Below are 19,705 nucleotides of genomic sequence, written 5' to 3'. Positions count from 1 at the left end.
GAGACGTGCTGCCCAACTAACATGGCAAGAATTACATCACTGTTGCTTTAGGCTGCTCAGATCTTGTTTTGCTTATTTGAATAAACAAAACAAGCCTACGCTGAATAAAATAAAGAGCTAAGTATGGGATGGTGAATGGAGCTCCCACCCCAGGGCCTTTGCACTTGCTATTCCCTTTGCCTGGAAGACTTTTCCCCACACGAATTTGCAGGCTCAACTCCCTCCCTTCCACTCAAATGTCTTCTTCATATAATCAGAGTCGACCACCGTTAGCAGAATAACCCCCTTCCCCACCCCACCCCAGGAAACTCCGTCTCCTTCTCTGCTTTAATTTTCCTTCAATACATTATTTTCCCCATCTGATGTTAAAGTATCTATCTATTTATCTGGCTTCTATGAGGGCATGTCATTTGCCGTGTTTTCTACCGTGTCCCCAGGGCCTGGGACAGGTACGTGGGCTATGACAGGCTTCAACAAATACTTGTTTGCTGAGAGATCTTGCTTGCTAAACCACAGCAGTAGCTTGTAACTGTTCAGAGGGCTGTGCTGAGAAAGATTTGAGCATCAGCATACTGTAATCAACGCTGATGGATATTTTGCCCAGAGTCAGGAGGGAGAGCCAGAGGGTATGTTGGTCCCACTGCTGCCTAGTATTGGGGTTGAAAATGGTGCTAGGTTTGACTTTCCTAACATGTTAGCCAATAAGGCAATATTCTTGGTTTATGGGTGGAATGAACATCACAGTGAAAACTTGGTGCGGGGAGAAGAGAGTCCAGCTGGCTAGGCACACAGGTCAGGGCAGAGTGGGGCTGTTGTGGGAAGTAGCCTGGAGCTAGGAGGCTGTGGTTGGAGGAAGCCAGGTCTGGGCACAAGGCTCTGGGCAGACAGAACGCGCGGAGGCTAGCTGGGGAGGCGGGGCTTGTTTGAGAAACTGACCAAGGTAGAGAAGGAAGACTGGGACACAGAAGGGCCAGTCTGTTCACTTCCACCCCGGGCTCCATAGCTCCCTCACGTTACCCAGAGTTTCCCACCATCCTGCCAGTTCAGAGCAGAGCTATAAAGGGTCCGTGAAAAAGGAGTGAGCAGGGGATAAATAAGCCCAGAGATTAATGCACTAGGCTGTATCCTTTTTACACTCCGTAAACCTGGACTCCTTAAATACACTGCAGTCATCGGGGATTCTTGCATAATCTCTTGGGTCCTTAAGGGAAGCAACAGAAAGAAAGCCATCTCCTTTTTTAGACTGGAGAATTGGCCAGGCAATGTCAGGACTCTTTTTTCACTGTATTTAAACATTTTTTCATTGGGGGTATGGTTGATTTACAATGTTAGTGTTAGTTTCAGATGTACAGCAAAGTGAGTAAGTTATGCATATACGTATATTCACTGTTTTCAGATTCTTTTCTCATAAAGGCCATTACAGAGTATTGAATAGAGTTCCCTGTGCTATACAATAGGTCCTTATTAGTTATCTATTTTATATGTAGGAATATGTGTATGTCAGTCCCAATCTCCCAGTTTCTCTATCCCTGCCATTTACCCCTGGAAGCCATAAGTTTGTTTTCTACATCTGTAACTCCGTTTCTCTTTTGTAGATAAGTTCATCTGTACCTTTTTTAAAGATTCCACATATAAGTGATATCATATTTCATCGTATGTTTAACGATAAGTTAATTGTGGGCTCTTAAGCGATTGTCCTCAGTGCCATGCCAGGGCCCAGCACAATACTGCTGGCTTCCCAGGACCAAGCTGCTCACTTTCTCCCTCTCGCTCCAAAGCAAAATAAAAGAACATCACTGAGCATCTTGGAACTGCGTCGCTCAATTTCTGGGATAGGACACAGAATTGACAGGCCCAGCTTTATTTCTCCCTACGAGATGTGTTCTTGTATAGTAATGTCCTTCCCATTTCCTAGTGTGTCTTCCAGCAAATGATGACGAACATAAACAACACTTGCAGAAGAGATGGTCTTTCATTAGTTCTTAGAAAGACCTTCATTTCCTTCCAGGCTCATCTCTCTAGCTGGAAACCAGCTGATCGTTGGGAGTGAGGCAAATAGATCAGAACAGTAAACACCAGGTTTTTAAAATATGGTTATGCTTCTAATGGTAAAATAATTATAAGCCAGGGCCTTAAAGCAGGCTTTTGTTTACCCCCAGGAAGCACTGTACGATTACAGCGTGATGCTAGGTTAAGAATTGGAGGTTGACATGATTGAACTGTGTCCCTCTTGAAGTGGTGCTGCTTTATCTCTAGAGATCGGGAGAAAATGAAATCTCCTTTGGTATTTCAAATATTTTTTCCCTGAGAAGCTGTTTGGATTTCAGAACTGATTTCTCATGCAGAAGAGACGCACAAATGTCAGGAAATTATGCAGAGTTCCATTTTAGTGATCACCACTCGGAAGGATGTTGTCAGCCACAATGACCAGGTTTCTTTTGATACAAATGAAATTGTACACAAATGATCCCAGATCCCATGCTATTCATTTCTCGATTGTTTGTTGCTCATTTTTAAGCAAAAATTGAGTTCAAAAGCATCTTGGTCACAGACTATCCATGCCACACAAACCCCTTTCTGCCTGAGTGACTTTGTTGATGCTATTTGAAATGATCACCCGTTAGGATTTATTTTTGCCAGTCTACACGCCTCAGCCCAGATAGGGCAGATCATTAGCGGGTACGAAGGGAGGCTCAGGAAATGAAGGCCCTCCAGCGCTCTTCACATTACTTTAACTGGTCTGATAAAACAGAGCAGGGCAGGCAGGGCTTTTTCTCCCCACTGGGATATTGAACTTACAGAAAATGAGACAGTGCATTGAGCTGAGGCGGTCAGATCTCACCAGAGAGACTGAGGTAAATGTGTTTCCCCAGTTGCTCAAGGAAAAGATTCCAGCGGATGGCAGGGGGCCACGGGACAAAGAGAGCTAAAGGCCCAATGGGAACGACCCTCTGAGGCCACAAGGTGAAGAGGTGGGAGAAATGCTGACAATCAACCAGTTACTACAAAGACATCAAAGGCATTGGCCGGCTGTGCACCCAACACTGAGTTTCAGATCTTTTGGAGGATGAATGGCTGGCCCAGTGTGCCCCGTCTTACGGATGCAAGTGGTATGCACAGGCATCTTGACTGATCTGTGCTCTCCCAGGTCTGCATTGGGAGAGTGACCCTGCAGATCAGAGAGATTGGCCCTCCTGGGAGATTTCCACCATCCCTGGAGTCCTGTCCCTCCTATAGGGAGCTCTCCCTCTACCTAGCGGTGCCTGATTCCTGCTCGGTGGGCTGGGGTCCCTCTGCCTCCTCCCCTCCACTCAACAACAAAGCAAGACCATCTCAGGATGCTGGGAAGAAAGTCACTACTCAATGAAAAACCACGTGAAGGCCTACCTAGCTATTAATAAGTTATTAATAGTTATTCATGGATGCCAGAGACAACATGTGAAAGTTATCCTGATGACTTTATTAAGATAAATTGGTGGAAGTCCACAGAAATAAATATATTTCTTTTTAAATAGCAAGCTTTTTAGGACGACCAACCATCCTGGTTAGCTCCTGGTCTAACTGGGGTGGCTGGTCACCCTACTTGTAGTTAATATCAGAGTAGCTGGTTTAGGATAGTGTAAGAGAAACTATTACATTTTTCAGAACTGGATAGCAAAAATCTAATGGGTGATTCATTCCCCTAACTTTATCTACAGACATAAAAATATTAAGAAAACCACCTGTGAACCTGCTTAGCTATGGACCCCAGTGACTCTGGAGTCAGGCTGCTGCTGCTGCTGCTAAGTCGCTTCAGTCGTGTCCAACTCTGTGCAACCCCATAGACGGCAGCCCACCAGGCTCCCCTGTCCCTGGGATTCTCCAGGCAAGAACACTGGAGTGGGTTGCCATTTCCTTCTCCAATGCATGCAAGTGAAAAGTGAAAGTGAAGTCGCTCAGTTGTGTCTGACTCTTAGCGACCCCATGGACTATAGCCCACCAGGCTCCTCTGTCCATGGGATTTTCCAGGCAAGAGTACTGGAGTGGGTTGCCATTGCCTTCTCTGAGTCAGGCTACTGGGACTTGAATCCTGGCACCATCACCTCCAGGCTGTACGAACTTGGGCAAGTTGTCGCCCCTTCCCTCTGTCCCTTGATGGCTTTGTCTATAAAGTGCAGATGATAGAGCATATCTCGGTGGGTTGTTATCTGAATTCAAAGAGCTAATACATGTGTGATATTGTGATTTATAAGAAATACATATTTGGTTGTTGTGCTTTCCTGACACACAGATCCTAAAACCTTTGGGATTTTTTTGGTGATGTGTGCAATAAAGGTGTCTTTTGTTATGTTAATGAGGTGCAAGTTGGACTGAGCCTAAGGATGGAACTGGTTACCAGGGGAGCCAGCCCTGTGATTGGAGGATTGGAACTTTCAGTCCCACCCCCTGACCTCTGGGGAGGGGAGAAAGGGTGGAGGTTTTGTGTAGTCACCAATGGCCAGTGAGTTAAATCAATCCTGCCTGTGTGATGAAGTCTCCATAAAAACCCCAAGGATGGGTTCTGAGAGCTTCTGGGTTGGTGAGCATGTGGAGATGTGGGGAGAATGGACCCAGAGAGGGCATGGAGGCTCTGCACCCCTTCCCCATCCCTTGTTCAATGCATCTTTTTCATGTGGCTGTTCCTGAGTCACATCCTTTATAATCAGTGAAAGTGAAAGTTGCTCAGTCATGTCTGACCCTTGTGACCACATGGGCTATATAGTCCATGGAATTCTCCAGGCCAGAATACTGGAGTGGGTAGCCTTTCCCTTCTCCAGGGGATCTTCCCAACCCAGGGATCAAATCCAGGACTCTTGCATTGCAGGTCGATTCTTTACCAGCTGAGCCACAAAGAAAGCCCAATAAGCAGTGATGTAGTATGTAAAATAGCTCTCTGAGTGCTGTGAGCTGCTCTAGCAAATTAACCAACACCAACCTCTGACTTAGAGCCAGTCGGTCAGAAGCACAGTGATGGCCAGTGCCTGGGATTGGCCCCTGAAGTAGTCAGGGGCGGTCTTGTGGGCCTGGGCCCTAGGCTGTGGGACCTGAGGCCATCTCTGGGTAGACTGTGTCAGGGTTAAGTCGAGTTAAACGATCCCAGCGAGTGATGAGACAGTTGCTTGCTTGGTGGTGGTAGGGGGGAAGCCCCGTCACATACACACCCCACCATGGTGGAATTGGTTGCAGAACTCTTTTAATACGCAAGAGGCTTAGAACAGCTCTAGCACCCAGTAAGTGCTTAATAGTCTCAGTTGTCATCCTCATTATTATTATTATCTCTCTTTTCATGAGCCCTGAATTACTGCCAAGGGTTGAATATAACTCCTAAGTGTACATTAAGCCTTCATGTCATCACTTAACTGTTGTAATTCCTGAGTCACTAAACATTGTATTCTCTGAGCAGGCCTCACGTGTGATTTTCCTTCTTCACCCTGCACTGGTCTGGAACATTTCCGTTTCCTCTGGCTGCCTCTGCTTTCTACTGCTAAGAGAAGGGCGTCAGTTAGCTTCCTAAGAGCCCCTTGACCCAGGCTCTCTCCTCAATGTGTGGTTAAAACCTCTTAGACCTGCAGTCTTCTGTCTCTGCTCTAGGATTCTAGCTGCCCCTCTAACACACACACACACACTCCCCACAGCAAACACCTCCCACATACACATGTATATGCACACAAACATACACACAGAGCTGTATACACTGCCACATATTCCCACATACACATGTATATATGCACAGATGCATGCGGGTAAACATGGAAGTACACACACCATGTATACACATATACTGCATACAAACATATACATGCAAGTACGCAAGTACACGCATACACCATATACACATTTACCTCACACCCGTACACACAGATAAATGCACATGGACATACACATAATACACATGGGTATATACACACGTACACACCATATACGCACTTGCATACAGACACATATACATGAATGCACATACACGCATGCACCCAGATATACACAGATACGCATACACATCAGGTGTGCATGCATACACACACAAACACATACATAGACATACACAAATGCACACGTATCACACACATACATCCCTACACGATACACACACTCACACACACACACACACACACACGCATATACATACACGTAATTCATAGTGAGCTGTAGGCTCCAGCTCATCCCAGAGAGCATGGCAGAATATTTCTACCATCTCCACACAGATTTAAAGGTGGGTCTTTAAGAAGGAAAAAAACACTTCTAAAAGGTAATTATGTATGGTTTTCTTCAAGATCACATTATGAATAGTAATTATATAAAATATTATTTCAAATATCAAAACTTGTACGTACATGCTGGTCAGATAATTTATTCAACAAATAACTGAAATTGCAGCGCCTCCTCTGGCAGGTGCCCGCCGGGACGTAGGTGTCTTCTGAGAGAGTCTTCACCTCTCCCCCAGACCTCCTTGTCACTAACTTTTCAATCCTGTGTTTTTCAACATCTTTCACCTACTGGCCAAACCAATACCCCTTCACTTAAATAAGTGTAGAATCACTTTTCAGGCCATGTCTCTCTCCACACGAAGTGGTCAACCAGATGTGTTATCTGAAGTTTTGCCCCTGGGAGGATTTACTCCAGCATTGTGTTTCTGGGCCACTTCAAAAAGGACTGTAGTGCTAACCCCATCTACTTCTTGCTTTCCTAGCATCCCCATTTTACTGATCCTAAGGAATGCCTCAGGAAGCCATGGGTCAAGGGAGAAGAGGGAAATAGCAGGAAGCATACAAATATGATCCATTGGCTCGGGCAGTGTATTCGTGCCTTCCAGACCCGCTCTGACTCAGTTTTATATTTGCCGTTCTGCATTTGACAAGGGAATGTTATTATGAATGTCCCTTTTTATGATCTGATGCGTCAGTAATGCCTTGTTCACGGAAGCCAGTTCAGAATGTGTTGTCTTGTGGTGTCCGTAGTGGGTTACGCATGACAGCAAAGTCTGTCGCTCTCTCCCATCAAGCGGTAGAGTTCATTTCTTCTCTCCTTGAAACTAGATTGATGGACCAAGAGATAACGTGGTAGCAGCACCACTGTGTGTCCTGGGCCTGGACGCTGCAAGGGCTGGGGGCATTCATTTCTTCCCTCCTTCCTCCTTGGAAGACAACCATCACGCTGTCAAAAGCCCACGTCTCACAGAGAGCCCATGTGCAGGCACTCTGGTCAGCAGCCCCAGCCAGTCTCCTCATCAGCAGCCAACATGGACAGCCAGGCTTCTTGGACTTGTGAGCAACCTTGGTCTTTCCAGGCCAACAAAGTCAAGTTCCCACTGAGATCAGAAAATCCAATAAATGGGGACTTCCTTGATGGTCCCGTGATTAAGAATCTGCTTTCCAATGTAGGGGATGTGAGTTTGATTCCTGGTCCGGGAACTAAGATCCCACAGGCTGCAGGGCAACTAAGCCCACACATCGCAATAGCTGAGCCTGTGCACCACAACTACGAAGCCCACACACGCAACAAAAGACCCTGCATTCTGCAACTGAGACCTGACACAGGAAAAATAATTGTTTTTAAAATAAGTGAAGTAACAGTTGAGTTAGTTAAATAAAAAAGAAAATCCAATAAATGGCCACACCAATATCCCCAACCTTCAGAAGACAGCCACCTCAGTGCCTCTTACAGCCTGAGGGAAAGGATGGTCCTCCCATGGCTCAAAGTCGGGGGACATCTGAACAGGTTGTACTTACCAGATCCGTCCCATTACTCCCATCATCCTTCATCTTCAGACACTTGCCTCTTCAGGTATCGTTTGCTACCCCAAATCTGCCTAGAGCATAGGTGTCACCTAGGAGCTTCCTAGAAATGCAGATTTTCAGATTCTAACCCAGACTTAGTTAATGAAAATCTCTGGAGGTGCTACCCAGGAAACTGTTTTAATAAACTCCCCAGATTTTGCAAAGCATTACCAGGAGTGTTCAACCTCATTGACTATAGACCAGGATTTGGGTCCAGGCTTCAGTGAATCCCAGCAAATAATTACTGTCACTTACAGGTGCAAAAGTCAGCACTTTAAATCCAAAATCCTCAGTGAGTATATTATATTAATTGATTTGACCTGATTATGTATTTCTTCTTCCTTGGCTTTATATCCTCAGAATTCACTTCCATATATGCTTTCCGTGTGGAGTAACTGCCAACAATACTCAGCAAACAATTCAGCAAAGCTCTGAATCTCTCTTAGCTTGTTGTCATTCTCTCTTAGCTGAACAGGTTATTACCTTCCAGAGCAGGTCTTATAAATTTATCAGGGGTACATGGGGATGGAGCTCTCTTTAGCATCTAGAGGTGATGAGGGCTGATGGTCGAGGGTCTTGTGATACAGTTGCTCAGCCACAGTTATCGAAAAGCTTCAGGGAAAGGTTTTTGGGAGGATGTGAGGTCTTGTTTCCACTACTAAAAGATTAAGGGGAATTTGGCTAGTTCAAAACTCTCAGCCTCTTCCTGTCTGCCCAGACGTCTCCATCCTACTTCTCGGGCACATCTTGTTCTTTAGTGTCCTAGTACAGTGATGTACTATTAATAGTATGTCCTGGTACTAGAGTACTGGTGATGTCCTAGGACAGCAATGTACTAGTGTGGCCACCTCATGTGAAGGACTGACTCATGGGAAAAGACTCTGATGCTCAGAAAGATTGAGGGCAGGAGGAGAAGGGGGTGACAGAGGATGAGGCGGTTGGATGGCATCACCGACTCAGTGGACGTGAGTTTGAGCAAACTCCGGGAGACAGTGAAGGACAGAGAGGCCTGGTGCACTGCAGTCCACGAGGTTGCAAAGAGTCAGACATGACTTAGTGACAGAACGACAACAGTAAAAGTACAGTGAGAGGAGAAATCTGCGGATCAAGAGCTGGGGGGGTTGGGTGCTTAACTGATGCAGCAACGCTACAGATGCTATAACCAGATTCTAAGCTTGTTCCACAGCTATGCCTGCCCTACAGCTGTAAGAATAAGGAACACTTTCAATGCTTCCATAAAGATCTTCCGACCTTTGAGTGCTGTGGGTTTTCTTTTGGTTTTGTCTTTTGCCACACAGACTCCTTAGAACTCTCAAAAGCAGTCATCTGAGCCCGCATCATTTATAATCACATGCTGTTATGCTTTGTTCTTCCCTTAGTTCCCAGATTCTTCCATGTACAGGCATAGTGTAATAAAGGGTAGGGCAGGAGTGGGGAGGGGGGCTGGGGTCATTTGGTCCGGGAGGGCTGATTCTTTCCTTGGGAGGCTGGCTTGAAGGGTCTTCAGCATCGGAGTTGCCCTCGCCTCTTGTTGATTGGCAGGCATCAAGAGGTACCAGCCCTGGCACATTTCCTGGTCATCCTTTCATCTTTTTTCCACCCTTTCATGTCTCTGTTTTACTCTATTTCTCTTTCCCCATTTTCAACCGATATTTTTATCTTCTTCCTATCTGTACCTACCCATACACTTCTGATGCTGATACTTCTGTCTGCGCTCACAGTTTTAAACACTTTCCTGCCCTTCTTGGGGTCACAAGCTCCCAGATGCTGTGCTTCCATTTAATACCCCACAGTCATTTCCTTTCTTCTCTTAAAGCCTCATTTTCCCCTTAAGAAACTCAACTTTACTGCGTATCAGCTCAACTACAAATTGAAAGACAGGTCAGTATATATTATTTTTTCAACCCAGACCTGAGACACAGCAACACCTCCCAGCAGTGGAAGACCACTCTGACCATTCTTGTATTTCTGCTTATGTCTGGACCCTGGGGCTTGCCCTCGTGGCCCCATCCTGGTGACACCGGGGCAGGTATGAGAACTCCCTACTTGCACGAGTCACCTTCTTATCTGTCCTGTTCGTGGGTCATGGTCTCAAGGTTTCCCCAAGCCACCTGAGAGAATGAAGTAACTTGGCTCTGTTGAAGCTTGGAAATAAAAAGGTCCTTGAGAAGCTTTTGTGAAAACTCTCATACTGGAATGTGGATTAAAAAGGCTTGCAGGGGGGTACTGCTAAATCTTTACAAATGTTTAGGATAAAGCACAAATGAGAAAAACATGTTCAGTGAGGCTTTTTCATTTGGGCTAAACTGTGTTCTTAATTCTCTTCTACTGAAATGTGTTATGATCAGGGAGAATGACCTCAGGCCAGATGATGAAACTATTGTACTTCTGTACTTGGGGTGACTTCCCTCGAGAGGCCTATGCTGTTTCTCTCTGACTCTATCTCATTTTCTCTCTCTCCCTCCCACCTCACTCATGACATGGAAAGTCAATGTTTGGGGTCTCTTATTTAGTAGCATTACAGTGACCCTGAGTCACAAAACAGCCTTCTGGGCCATCAGCAAGCTTTTTAGATGAAGTGGAAACTTGGGTAGGCTATGCTTCTTACTAATTAAGACAGCTAAAAGAAACTGATACAAACCGGCAATGAGAAGAAAATAAGTTTTGTGGGGTAAAAAAATGGACTTCTATGATTTTGTAGTATTTTTTTAACTTAAAAATATTAATTTTGGCTGCACTGGTCTTTGTTGAAGCATGCGGGCTTCTCTAGGTGCGGCACTTGGGCTTAGGTGCCCCCATGGCATGTGGGATCTTAGCTCCCTGACCAGGGATTCAACCTGCATCCCCTGCATTGGAAGGTGGATTCTTAACCAGCAGACCACCAGGGAAGTCCCTGTAGCATTTTCATAAAATTATTTTGGAAATACAACACACATACGGAAAACGATACAGATCATAAGTATGTAATTCAAGGAAGTTTCCGCAAATAAATCATGTGTAGCCACTACCCAGATCAAGAAACAATATTATTACTGGCCCCTCAGAAGCGCTATTTAAAAGTGTCTATACGAAAGTGTCTACTTTCATCATTAGTATTACCCCTAAAGGTAACCATCATCAAGACTTTTATCAGCCGCAGTTTTGTCTCGAATTATAAGTCTATACACTTTTATGGGGGCTTCCCTGGTGGCTCAGAGGGTAAAGCGTCTGCCTGCAATGCAGGAGAGCTGGGTTCGATCCCTGGGTCAGGAAGATCCCCTGGAGAAGGAAATGGCAACCCACTCCAGGACACTTGCCCGGAAAATCCCATGGACTGAGAAGCCTGGTAGACTACAGTCCATGGGATTGCAAAGAGTAGGACACGACTGAGCGACGTCACTTTTACTTTCTTCACACTTTTATGAATGGGTTCTCTCATGCAAAGTTGTGCTCGGGCAATGCGGTCATGTATTGTGTATAGAGTAACATGTCCTTTGCTAGTGGTTTGGATCAGGGACTAGCAGATGACAGCCCACCCCAGCCTGCCCTTGCGTGGCCCACCAGCTAAGAATGGTCTTTGCTTTTGTCAAGAGTTGTAAAAAACAAAATGAGAATATGCAGCAGAGACGATGTGTGTGTGTGCTTAGTCGCTCAGTCGTGTCCTATGCTTTGAGACCCCGTGGACTGTAGCCTGCCGGCTTCTCTGTCCATGGAAGAATACTGGACAAGAAGTCCAGGCAAGAATACTGGAGTGGGTTGCCATTTCCTCCTCCAGGGGATCTCCCCGACCCAGGGATTGAACCTGCGTCTCTTACGTCTCCTGCATTGGCAGGGGGTTTCTTTACCACTAGTGCCACCTGGGAAGCCTCACCAGAGGTAGAATTATTTCCAAAAGATATATTGAACTCCTTCATACTACCTCCCTTCTGACCCTCCCCATCCCTACCCCCCAGCAACTACTGATCTGCTTTTGCCATGGTAGCTTATTTGCATTTTCTCAATTTTTTTTTATAATTGATGGTAAATTGCTTTATTAATGTCTTTTTGGGGGGCCAACCTTCAAAATCGTTAGGTTTACTATTTTGGTGAGGAGGGAAGGGGACATTTTACTGACCCATGGAGCCTGAATATCTGGAACTTGTGGCAGTTAAAGAAAGAGCTCTTCAGTGAGAGCACAGCGTCAGCACCCTGGAGGGACGAGCCTGGTCACTCATCATGTATCTGGTATCTTTTGTGGTCTCAGCCCTATGGCCCCCTCACTTGCCTCGTTGTTGTCATTTAGCCACTAAGTCAGGTCCGACTTTTTGCAACCCCGTGGACTGGAGCCCTCCAGGCTCCTCTGTCCATGGGATTTCCCAGGCAAGCACACTGGAGTGGGTTGCCATTTCCTTCTCCATGCATTTTCTCAAATTTTATAGAAGTAAATCCCACAGCCTCTTCTCTTTATTGTCTGTCGTCTTTTACTCAGCATAGTTATTTAGAGACTCATCCATATTGTGCCACATTTTCATTTTTTTAAAAGCCAACCAATGCTCCATTATATGGGCATACCACAATTCATTTGGCTAATAATAACCTGGAAGAAATGTTTAGTGAAAGTCATAGTGAAGCCATTTAACTAGAGGTTTATCAGCTTTATTGTTCTCAAAAAAGCTAGTTTTTGTTTTATTAATATTTCCTGTTTGTTTTTCTATTACATAAATTTCTGCTTTGACCTTCATTATTTCCTTTCTTCTGATTACTTCAGGTTTCATTGGCTCCTCTTATTTTCATTTCTTAAGGTAGTCTTTGGTTTGAAAACTTCTTCCTTTTCTATTCAGATCAGATCAGATCAGTCGCTCAGTCGTGTCCGACTCTTTGCGACCCCATGAATCGCAGCACGCCAGGCCTCCCTGTCCATCACCAACTCCCGGAGTTCACTAAGACTCACGTATTATAGGTGTTTTAAATATCCTTTTAAATATAGCTTTAGCTGCATCTTGAAGATTTTTGATAGGTTGTGTTTTCATTTTCATGCAGTGCAAAATACTTTCTTAATTAGTGTTTTTTCCCCTGAGATCCATCGCCTATTTAGAAGCCTCTTCAGTTCATTTCAGTTCAGTTGCTCAGTCATGTCTGACTCTTTGCCACCCCATGGACTGCAGCATCCCAGGCTTCCCTCTAATTTCCAAATATTTGAGGATTTCCTAGGGATTTTTATTATTTGTTTCTGATTTAATCCCATTCTAAAGAGCATACTTTAGATGACATCATCCCTTTATAAATTACTGAGAACGGTTTCATGGTCTGGAACATGGCCTATCTTGACAAACATTCCATGTGCCCTTGAAAAACAAATGCATTCTGCTGTTGTTGGGTGGAGTGTTCTTTGATGTAAATTGGTTCAGTTTCATTGATAGGGTTGTTCAAATCTTCTATATTAACTCTGATTCTCTGTGTACTTGTTTTCTCCATTGTGGATAGATGGGTGGTGACATCTACCATAATTGTTTCTCCTTGCAGCTTTTTAAATTTTTACTTTATATTTTAGAAACATAAATATTAGTATTGTATGTTCCTTTGATGAATTGGTCTGTTCATCATTATAAGATACCATTATCATTGACCCTCTGGGTCCTTGGTGATATTTTTGCTCTGAAATTGACTCTACCTGATTTTTTAAAAATTTATTTGCTTATTTATTTTTTGGAGGCTAATTACTTTACAATATTGCATTGGTTTTGCCATACATTGACATGGATCTGCCACAGGTGTTCATGTGTTCCCTATCCTGAACCCCCTCCCACCTCCCTTCCCATCCCATCCCTCTGGGTCATCCCAGTGCACCAGCCCTGAGTGCCCTGTATCATGCATTGAACCTGGGCTGGAGATCTGTTTCACATATGATAATATACATGTTTCAATGCTATTCTCTCAAACCATCCCACCCTTGCCTTCTCCCACAGAGTCCAAAAGACTGTTCTATACATCTGTCTCTTTTGCTGTCTCACATACAGGGCTATTGTTACCATCATTCTAAATTCCATATATATGTGTTAGTATATTGTATTGAGAAGAAGGCAATGACACCCCACTCCAGTACTCTTGCCTGGAAAATCCCATGGATGGAGGAGCCTGGTAGACTGCAGTCCATGGGGTCGCTAGGAGTCGGACACGACTGTATAACTTTCAAGTAGACAACCTGAGCGACTTCACTTTCATTTTTCACTTTCATGCATTGGAGAAGGAAATGGCAAGCCACTCCAGTGTTCTTGCCTGGAGAATCCCAGGGACGGGGGAGCCTGGTGGGTTGCCGTCACTGGGGTCGCACAGAGTTGGACACAACTGAAGCGACTTAGCAGCAGCAGCATACTGTATTGATGTTTTTCTTTCTGGCTTACTTCACTCTGTATAATAGGCTCCAGTTTCATCCACCCCATTAGAACTGATTCAAATGTATTCAACTGATTCAAATGTAATACTCCATTGTGTATATGTACCACAGCTTTCTTATCCATTCGTCTGCTGATGGACATCTAGGTTGCTTCCATGACCTGGCTATCATAAACAGTGCTGCGATGAACATTGGGGTACACGTGTCTCTTTCAATTCTTGTTTCCTCAGTGTGTATGCTCAGCAGTGGGATTGCTGGATCATAAGGTAGTTCTATTTTCAGTTTTTTAAGGAATCTCTACACTGTTCTCCATAGTGGCTGTACTAGATTGCATTCCCACCAACAGTGTAAGAGGCTTCCCTTTTCTCCACACCCTCTCCAGCATTTATTGCTTGTAGACTTTTGGATCGCAGCCATTCTGACTGGCATGAAATGGTACCTCATTGTGGTTTTGATTTGCATTTCTCTGATAATGAGTGATGTTGAACATCTTTTCATGTGTTTGTTAGCCATCTGTATGTCTTCTTTGGAGAAATGTCTGTTTAGTTCTTTGGCCCATTTTTTGATTGGGTCATTTATTTTTCTGGAATTGAGCTGCAGGAGTTGCTTGTATATTTTTGAGATTAATTCTTTGTCAGTTGCTTCATTTGCTATTATTTTCTCCCATTCTGAAGGCTGTCTTTTCACCTTGCTTATAGTTTCCTTCATTGTGCAAAAGCTTTTAATTTTAATCAGGTCCCGTTTGTTTATTTTTGCTTTTATTTCCAGTATTCTGGGAGGTGGATCATAGAGGATCCTACTGTGATTTATGTCGGAGAGTGTTTTGCCTATGTCTTCCTCTAGGAGTTTTATCGTTTCTGGTCTTAAATTTAGATCTTTAATCCATTTTGAGTTTATTTTTATGTATGGTGTTAGAAAGTGTTCTAGTTTCATTTTTTTACAAGTTGTTGACCAGTTTCCCCAGTACCACTTGTCTTTTCTCCATTGTATATTCTTGCCTCTTTTGTCGAAGATAAGGTGACCATACATGCATGGATTTATCTCTGGGCTTTCTATTTGTTCCATTGATCTATATTTCTGTCTTTGTGCTGATACCATACTGTCTTGATGACTGTGGCTTTGTAGTAGAGCCTGACGTCAGGCAGGTTGATTCCTCCAGTTCCATTCTTCTTTCTCAAGATTGCTTTGGCTATTCGAGGTTTTTTGTATTTCCATACAAATTGTGAAATTATTTGATCTAGGTCTGTAAAATACCATTGGTAGCTTGATAGGGATTGCTTTGAATCTATAGATTGCTTTGGGTAGTATAGTCATTTTCACTATATTGATTCTTCCGATCCATGAATACAGTATATTTCTCCATCTATTTGTGTCCTTTTTGATTTCTTTCACCAGTGTTTTATAGTTTTCTATATATAGGTCTTTAGTTTCTTTAGATAGATATATTCCTAAGTATTTTATTCTTTTCATTGCAATAGTGACTGGAATTGTTTCATTAATTTCTCTTTCTGTTTCCTCATTGTTAGTGTATAGGAATGCAAGAGATTTCTGTGTGTTGATTTTATATCCTACAACTTTACTATATTCATTAATTAGCTCTAGTAATTTTCTGGTGGAGTCTTTAGGGTTTTCTATGTAGAAGATCATGTCATGTCACCTGCAAACAGTGAGAGTTTTACTTCTTCTTTTCCAATCTGAATTCCTTTTATTTCTTTTTCTGCTCTGATTTTTGTGGCCAAAACTTCCAAATCTATGTTGAATAGTAGTGGTGAGAGTGGGCACCTTTGTCTTGTTCCTGACTTTAGGGGAAATGCTTTCAATTTTTCACCATTGAGGATAATGTTTGCTGTGGGTTTGTTATATATAGCTTTTATTATGTTGAGGTATGTTCCTTCTATTCCTGCTTTCTGGAGAGTTTTTATCATAAATGGATGTTGAATTTTGTCAAAAGCTTTCTCTGCATCTTTGAGATAAAACTTTCTTTTGGCTAGTGTTAGCATGATTATTTTTTTCCATTCTTTTACTTTTAACCTCTTTTTGTCTTTATGTTTCAATTAGATTCTTATAAGCAGCATGTACTTGGGTTTTGATTGTTTAAAATCCCATTTGTTTTTAACAAGCTGTGCCTTTAAATTGAAGTGGTTAAGTGGTATATATATATATCTTCTTTATCCATTCATCTGTTGACAAACATTTAGGTTGCTTCTGTGTCTTGGCAACTGTAAATAATGTTGTTATGAACATGGGGGTGCACGTATCTTTTGGATTATTGGGTGTTTTTTTAAAAAATAAATACCCAGGTGTGGAATTGATGGGTCATATAGTAGCTCTACTTTTAGTTTTTTGAAAACCTCCATACAGTTTTCCATAGTAGCTGTACCAATTTACAATCCCATTAACAGTGTAGGCGGGGTCCCTTTTCCCCACAACCTCACCATTTTTAATGTGTGTTCTTTTTGTTGATAGCCATTCTGACACATGTGACGTGATATCTCATTGTGGTTTTGATTTGCGTTTCCCTGATGATTAGTGATGCTGAACATCTTTTCATGTTCCTGTTGGTCATCTGCATTTCCTGGAAAAATGTTTGTTCAATTCTTCTGCCCATTTTTTAATTGAATTGTTTGGGTTTATGGTGTTGAGTTGTAATAGCTGTTTATATATGTTGGATATTAATCCCTTATTGGTCATATCACTTGCAAATGTTTTCTCCCATTCAGTAGGTTTTCTTATCATTTTGTTTATGATTTCTTCTGCTATGCAAAAACTTTTTAGTATAAGAAGGTTCAATTTGTTTGTTTTTGCTTTTATTTCCTTTACTTTAGGAGACAGATCCAGAAAACACTGAGGCTGTTTATGTCAGAGTGTTCTGCTTAAAATTTCAGTTATATTTTTAATTTCTAGAATTTCCCTTTAATATATTAGAGTTTTCTATTGAAATTCTTCATTGTATCATCTAGTCTTAGAAACTCATTAATCCTATACATCAATAGTGAAGTGAAGTTGCTCAGTCATGTCTGACTCTTTGTGACCCTATGAGTTGTAGCCTACCAGTCTCTTTGTCCATGGTATTTTCCAGGCAAGAGTACTGGAGTGGGTTGCCTTCTCCAGGGGATCTTTCCGACCCAGGGATTGAACTTGGGTCTTCCCCATTGTAGGCAGATGCTTTTACTGTCTGAGCCACCAGGGAAGTCTGTCTAATATATATATGAATGGTGTACAGTAATTAAATATTTTGATCACCTTTGCATCTATTTTTATTGCTTATTTTTCCCTCGACCTTGTTTTCTGTATACTTGATATTTTTAATTAAGTGTCATAGGTATGAAAATTGAGGCAAATGAGTATGTTTTATTTTCTTCCTTCAGAGAGGATTAATGTTATCCTATGTTACAGACTTCGTAAGACTGTCTCTGATTGAAATACATTTAGTATGTACTCCAGACTCTCAGCTGAAAGTGTGGGTGTTTACTAGAGCTTGAAGAGTGCTGGACTCACAATTTTTATCTCCCCAGATATACAAGAGCACTAAAATATCTGCAGTACTTTCCAGCTATATTTTTAGAGGTTTCTGAGTGTCTTTTATTACAGAAATTAAGAATCAGAAAGTGCTTCAAGGGGAAAACTCCTATGGGGTGTCAGACTCACTTTCCTGAGTTTCTCTTCCTCTTGTGTACTGAGCCTTCAAGTCTGTGCTGCCTCAGCAACCCCAAACTCCTGTTTTGCCTTTGCATCCCTGTGAGATTGAGATTAGCAAAAGCTCTTCTGGCTTATCTGATTCTTTATAACATTCTTCTGCTCAGTTCAGCCTTCTCTCTGTGTCAGGAATCCACAAATGTCCTAAGAGAAATGAAAATAGTTGACTTTTCAATGGGTTTCCTTTTTCTCAAGAGCTTTGGCCCCTCAAGTGCTGGTGTTTGTCCCAGCATCTCTCCCATACCCTCAAACAAATTTATTGTGTATTTACTTGTCTACTTGTCTTCAGCTGAAGCATTTGTCTACTACAAATGATGGAATCATCATGGCCTAAAGAAAAATACTCTCTAGGCATTTAATTTAAAAAAAAGTTTGAATTATAAGCATGCAAGTGCCAAAGATTATATATTATTTTTTATTTGACTCTAGTTATTCAAACTTACTAGTGTTTGTGAGTGTTCTCATGGTAATATTTTCTGTTGTGCATGGGATGGTGAAATATCTAATGAAATAACAGTGGTGGGGTCTATGGAAGAGTAAAGTTTTGAGATGTTAAACTTCCCAGTTTTCCCTCCACTTTATTTTATCCATTTCTACAGAAAGTTCATTCTGTATCCATTGTCTCATGTGGAAATAGGATAGACTAGAGAGTCAGGAGGCGTGTCAGTTGCTGACTTTGGTGTTCCGAAAGCCTAGGACTTCAGAACAACTTAGAGAATGGGAAGATTCAACAAAATTAAAAAAAAAAACACAACAACTTTTTATTTTGTGCTATTCTCAGTCGTTCAGTCATATCCCACTCTTTACAACTCCACAGACTATAGCCCACCAGGCTCCTCTGCACATGGAATTTTCCAGGCAAGAATACTTGATTGTGTTGCCATTTTCTTCCCCAGGGGATCTTACCAACCCAGTCATTGAACCCATGTCCCCTGAATCTCCTGCATTTGCAGGCAGATTCTTTACCACTGAGCCACCTGGGAAGAACCCCTTGCCCTTTTTTGTATTGGGGTATAGCCAATTAACAATGTTATCATAGTTTCAGGTGAACAGCAAAGGGACTCAGCCAGACATATACATGTATTCATTCCCCGCAAAATCTCCTCCCATCCAGGCTACCACATACCACTGAGCAGAGTTCCCTGTGCTGTAGTGTAGGACCTTGTTGGTCATCCATTTTAAGTACAGCAGTGTGCACATGTCCATCCCAAACTCCCTAACTATCCCTTCCCCTCATCCTTCCCCCTGCTGACAACTATAAATTTGTTCTCTGAGTCTGAAGACTCAACACAACTCTTGAGAGAAATAGGGTGGGGAGAGTAGAGGTCTCCCTGCTTCAAGACAAGAACATAATTCCCCAGAACTGGTGGTGTTAGAAAGAGACGGGAGAGAGCCGTGGTGTAGCAGGAGCTGTTGGTTACCCAGTCCCCTGGCCGCAACTATACCTTAGAATATGCCAATCCGACAGCCACCTGCCAAGGCCTGTACTTCCATGCCTGAGGATTTTCTCTAGCTTTCAAACCTCATTTTGCTTTCATCTGTGGCAGACTGAAGGTCTCAGCCAACTAGTCCCTCCAGCATGCAGCTTTCAACCAATGACAGATAGGAGTCGTTGTGTAAATACTCTAGTCCCTAGCTCCTGAGTTGTATGTTCTACATGGGTTCCTATTTCATTTTCCCAGAAGGTTAAATTCCAGTTGGCCACAGTGGCTTGATAACGCCCTCTTTTGGATGCCTTCCCTTTCTTGTCTCTCTCTACCCAACTACCCTATTGATGTTTTCTTTGTCTCCCAAAGAAACGATTTGCGCTAGAACCCTTGTCTCAAGAGCCTATTTCTGGGGGACTGTACCTAAGACATGGCTT

Source organism: Bos javanicus, chromosome 11 (genome assembly GCF_032452875.1).
Source record: "Bos javanicus breed banteng chromosome 11, ARS-OSU_banteng_1.0, whole genome shotgun sequence".
Lineage (NCBI taxonomy): Eukaryota > Metazoa > Chordata > Mammalia > Artiodactyla > Bovidae > Bos > Bos javanicus.
This window is presented reverse-complemented; position numbering follows the sequence as displayed.